General features: G+C 40.0%; 1 pseudogene; it reads left to right on the top strand.

Moving 5' to 3' along the window:
* Positions 1-2,682: 2,682 nt before the first annotated feature.
* LOC109456205 (large ribosomal subunit protein eL31) lies at positions 2,683-3,056 on the top strand (annotated as a pseudogene).
* Positions 3,057-5,917: the final 2,861 nt, after the last annotated feature.

Genomic DNA, 5,917 nt, shown 5'->3' with positions numbered 1-5,917 from the left:
GATAGAGACATACGTAATTCTCTATTAACCATCTGTACCCTCCTAGTGGCAGTGTCCAAAGGCTGGCTCTCTCGTGGAGCATATTTGTCGGTTCTTTGGAGGGATCTCCACACTGCACAATTCATGTAGTGGGTGGAGTATTTTCAGGTGAGTCTGTTTAGGACCCTTCCATGCGTCCCACACTCCTGCTCAGTAGCGCTTGTCCCGGGAACTCAACTCCCTATGCCTTATTCCTGAGCTCCCTCACCCTGGGTGGCCCGTCTTCCTTCAGTGATCACTTATGAGGCACACTCAACCACAATGATGGCAGGACAGGAACCTGTCCTGCTGCTCCCCTCACTCCCAGCCTCGCTGCCAGAGCTCTACCTACCTTCTCACCTTCAGGCTCTGGTCAGGAAATACATACAGACTCCAGGTCCATGTATGATTCCCAAGGATGCTCTCCATTCTGATAGCTCTACTAGGAAGGGCCTAAGAGTTTCTATAGTTGAACAAGAATCAACTGAGGGGGTGAAATGTTGGTCTCTGCTTTCTGTAGGCATCCCCAGGCTCTCTGAATGTCTCTCTCATGCAGTCTATCATCTATCTATCTATCTATCTATCTATCTATCTATCTATCTATCTATCTATCTATCTATCATCTAATTCTATCTATCTCATTCTGAGTGCTCCCTCTTTGGTTTGGGGAGAGGATACAAAGGAAGGAAGAAATACAAAGTACTTTTCCTCTAAGCATAAGATTCACTGCCTCTATCAATTTCCTCTTCAACAAACTGAATTCTTAATATAAGCCAGAAGGGGAAAGAGGAGAAAAACTGCTTTGGACTCATCTTAATAAGATCCAGTAAGGTGTCTGTTGCTCTTCTTAACAGCAATTTCCCTCAACTTGGGGGATGTAGACCAATGTGGAGAAAACAAGAATTGTATTCAACATCCAGTCACATCTGATTTCCTGATTATGATTCTAAAGACATGCATGAGACAACTCCTGATAACCTCTCCCATCTTTCACTATTCTCCCACACCCCAGGCATCTTGACTACTTGCAATATTGCAAACATGACTTGTTCTTTCCTGCCTTCCCAAACTATTGCCACATCTACTTGAAATCCCTGTTGTTCCCCACTTAGTACAACTTCTACTGACTTTTCCAGGCAAAAGCAAGCATCTCTCCAAAGGAGAAAAAAATTTTCCTTTGTTATCCCATTGCTCTTTCATATGTATCTATTGTGGCACATATTACATTGAAGAGTAATTGTGGAATTCAACCAAATTTTATTGAGTATCTACCAAGAGGTGAGAATTTCTGCCCTTCTAGAGTTTAGAGTCTCATTTCCACCAGTCTAGGAGCTCTTTGAGAGCAGATGGTATAGCTTCTTTACAACATGTTACCAGACACAAACTAAGCACTGACAAGTATGGAATGGTAGATGAACGAGTTAATAAAATAGGTGTTGTGAAAGGGATAATACAGATACAAATAAATCTGTCACCATGGGAACACAGAATAGAGAGGGACTCCCACTAAAAGCATGAAGAAAACATTTGGGAGGAAGTGATATTTGTTCTAGGCTTTGAAGGAAGGTGCTATAAGTTGAATTGTGTCCTCTAAAAATTCATGTGTTGAAGTCCTAACCCCCAGTACCTTAGAATGTGACTTGATGTGGAGATAGTGTCATTGCAGATACAATTAGTTAAGACGAGGTCATACAGGAGTATGGACCTCTAATTGACATAATTGATGTCCTTGTAAAAAGAGGAAATTTGGACACAGACATGCACAAAGGGAGAGTGCCATGTGACGACTAAGGTACAGATCAGGGCAATGCAGCAGAAGCCAAAGAACACCAAAGACTGCCAGTAAACTGCCAGATACTAGGAGAGAGAGAGGCATGGAGCAGATTCTTCTTTATAGACCTCAGAAGAAATCAACCTTCTAAACACTCGATTTCACATATCTAGCCTCCAAAACTGTGAGACAAATTTCTGTGGTTTAAGCCACCTAGTTTGTGGTACTTTGTTACAGCAGCCCTAGCAAACTAATACAGAAGGAAAGATTTAATCAGGTAAATATGGAGGGGCATGATACACCTTGAACCCAGAGTGGAAGAATGCTGAGTGTACCTGGGAACAGGTTCTATGCCTTATGAGTGGAGCAGATAGATGTTGCATCGGCCAGGGAGGAGGTCGATATATAGCAGAAGTTAAGATTATATCAGAATTTTGGAGATTGACTGTTGGAAGACGTTGAATGTCATACCAAAAATCTGGCAGATTTTTTTTTTTTTAGATAATAGAGACATTTCACGTATTATTAAGTTGGAGAGAACGTTATGAGCCATGATTCAATCATTAATTTAATTAACGGGTACTTATTGCATGATTACTACATTTTACATTGTTGTAGGCAGTGAGGACACAGTAGAGGGTGAGAGACAATGAATGCATAAAACAAACAAATGTCAGATTGAGATAATTGTTGTGGAGGGGAAAAGTCAGGGTAATAAGTGGGAGAAGATAGATAAATATATGTCAAATAAAATTACATTATATATTATTTAATTTATATTATATTAGTCAAATAATATTATGAAATATATTCATTTGTATTAATTGAAGACAAATAAACCAGGATGAGAAGATAAAGAGTTTAATGGACTTTTCCAACCTGGGCTTGGCAGGATGACTCCCGCAAGAAAAGGTGGCAAGAAGAAGGGTCGTCTACCATCAATAAGATAGTGACCAGAGACTACACCATCAGCATTCACAAGCACATCCATGGAATGGGTTTTAAGAAGGGAGCCCCTCGGGAGCTTAAAGGGAGCTGGAAATTTGCTATGAAGGAGATGGGCCTTCCAGATGTGCGCTTTGACACCAGACTCAACAAAGCCGACTGTGCCAAAGTAATAAGGAAAGTCTCATACCGTTTCTGGGTGCAGTTGTCCAGAAAACGTGATGAAGATGAAGATTCACCAAACAAGCTCTATACATCAATTACTTATGTACCTGTCATCACTTTAAAAAATCTACAAACAGTTCATGTGGATGAGAACTAACTTCTGATTGTTGAATAAAGTTATAAAACTGCAAAACATAAAAACGAAAAAAAGAGTTCAATAGAAAGGAAACGGAAAGAGAGGGGTACATTATTTGAGGAGGGGTGTTATTTGATTCTGATAAAAGACATTTGAGATCAGAAGGAAGTGGGGAGCAAGCCAGGCAGCCGTTGGATCATTGGTAGGCCTAGCCCCAGCAGTTGGGGTGGGAGTGGGTAGTGTTTGCCTTATGGTGTTTGAGGGATCAAGGAAGCCATTGTAGCTGCCAGGCAGTAAGCAGAGGGAGAGTTTTAAGAGCTGGAAGTCAGAAGTTTTGCGGGAAAGTGAGAGAGAACAGGCTATAACAACGAGAAATAATTATACTTGCTAATGCGTGGTTCTGTTCTCTTGGGATTGCGCATGGAAAGGTATGGCCATCTCAAACTGATTACTATGAATTCAGTCAAGACCCAGGTGTCCTCTTTCTGTCCGGGAATGGCTAAGGAGATGTGCAGCTACCTCACATGTCACTGCATAACCGTTAGCATACCCAAAGAAATGGAGGGCCTGATGATACATCCAGCTCTTCCAGTGAACAAAAGCAATTTCAACATTGTAGGGTGCATAGATAGTATTTCCAAATGTAAGTGCTGGATTTTTCACCTAGGAAGAATGATGAATTATTAAAAAGCACTCAGCTTGATTCTTTTTTCCCTGCAACACATATTTTCTCATAACATTTAAGGCATAGGAGCCAGGAAACTTCACCAAATGTTATGTATGGAAAATGTTCTCAACGTCTTAAGAGTCAAGTCAGCAATAGTGGTGATTGAATATTTACATAGTTAGAAAGCATGGTCAGAATTTAAATAAATCATTATATGCACTGTCTCTACAGAAAGCCCTGAAGCTCCCGCCTAGCTCCAAATTAATGCAAAGGAAAGAGTGGCACCAAATTACATACCAAACTCCAGCTGTAATAATTACTCAGACCTTAGTCAACAACCTGGCCACTTTTAAATGAGAGAGAAACCATACTTTTGCTAGTATCCACGCCTATCATTTGATTAGCATTTACAAACAAAAATGAGTCCTCACAGCTCTCTGGTGAGGCATGAAATATTTAATTTTTCTATTTGTAGACAGACAAATTTGTAAGATTCTTTTAATGGTTGCACAAAAATTTGGAATAAAGCAGAAAATTGAACTGGGTCCTATGCTCTGGTTGAGAGGACAGTACTCATTTCCAACTTCCCGGAGGTTTGAATTCAAGCCATTGTGGGAAGACTGACAAACCTTATCTAAATTGCCATTTTTCAAAAACTTGCTGCAAATGTGGTAAGGGAAAATTGTCCCCCTCCCAAGTCTCATCCTTATATAAATAGAACATTGTCTCATTAGGATTTCATTTTATACTCAATGGAAAGAACTCAAGTTTCACTTCTGAAGTTTCTATCTAACCAGGTACAAAAAATACCCATGGGGAATTAGAAAACATTTTTGAAAAAAAAAAAAAAAATGAAACTAAATACTGCTTCATTCTGTGTCATTAAGATCAGCCTTTCTTTTTTCTTTTCATGTGTTTTCTTGAACAGTGGGAAAAAAATGATTTTAAACTCCTCACAACCATCACTCTTCGTAGAAGGCATGACTCAATGGTGGTTTGAAGTAGAAAGATAGCACAACAGGAAAGGATCTTAGAATTCATCTAGTTTAACCCCTTCACTTTAAGATCCATTGCCCGAGGGACTAAATAATTTGCCCTAGGTGACATAGTAAAAAGCACTGCTCTGAAACTGAATACAATTTTGAGATCCTGATTTGAAGTCTTCTCTTCAAACTGAAATATGTAAGCTCTTGGGGAACTGAACTAAATTTCAAAACCCCCAGTCCTAGCTTGCTACAGCATGACAGCCTCCGTGAAGTAGGATGATAATGCCTCCAAGAGATCACGTATGAAATGTGTTTGGCATGTAGGTACTTAGTTATTGTTAGCTATTATTATTATTATTTTAATTAAAGTTTATCAGGGTGACAATTGTCAGCAAAGTCACATAGATAAATCTCAGGTGCACAACTCTGCAGCACATCATATATACATCACACTGTGTGTTCACCACACAGAGTCAGTTCTCTTTCCGTCACCCTATATTTGATCCCCTTTACCCTCATCTACCATTATTATTATTAAGCAATAGCTTTCAGCTGCCTGCAAATGTTCGCTCTTATATGCCTCTATGTTTAGGATATAAAGATGCTCCAAAGCTCAGTGCCTGAAAAAGAACAATTGCTTAACTATAAAGGCATACAGAGATTTAGGACACAGGGAATGTGAAGTAACTATGCTGACATTTAATTAAACAAGAGCATCTGTCATATCAGACATTCTTTGCCGGCCTATTTTAAGGATACCTGAGATTCTGGCCCAGAATATGTTGCCAGGAGCTTCCCTGGGGAATGAGGCACCTCAAAGGGGCTGGCCATGTGTGTGCTCCGTGGGGACACTGGGATGGAACTCCTCTCCAGCTTTCATGGAAGATTTGGTCTGAGTCTGAGCTGGAAGCCAGGTACAATTGGATTTATGTAAACACCGCTACTACCCTATTTGGTTCTTGTGCAACTGTGTGTGTGTCAGGTGAGGGATCCTTGGCTAAAGAAGGAGGAAGAAAGAAGAAAAGGGGGACTGTTTGTAGTTCAGGAATACTTCCTTTCCACTTCTTAGAGTCTGGGTGGTTGTCCCCTTTATTTTCATAGCATACATTATGAAGATCAAGTAGTCATTGATTTAAAGTCTATTCCTGTGTAAGATGATGAGATTCATAAGAACAGCAACCGTGTTAGTTTAGTTTATCACTTTTTCTCAGTGTCTAACATGGGGACTG

Source organism: Rhinolophus sinicus, linkage group LG02 (genome assembly GCF_036562045.2).
Source record: "Rhinolophus sinicus isolate RSC01 linkage group LG02, ASM3656204v1, whole genome shotgun sequence".
NCBI classification, from domain to species: Eukaryota; Metazoa; Chordata; class Mammalia; order Chiroptera; family Rhinolophidae; genus Rhinolophus; species Rhinolophus sinicus.
This window is presented reverse-complemented; position numbering and strand designations above follow the sequence as displayed.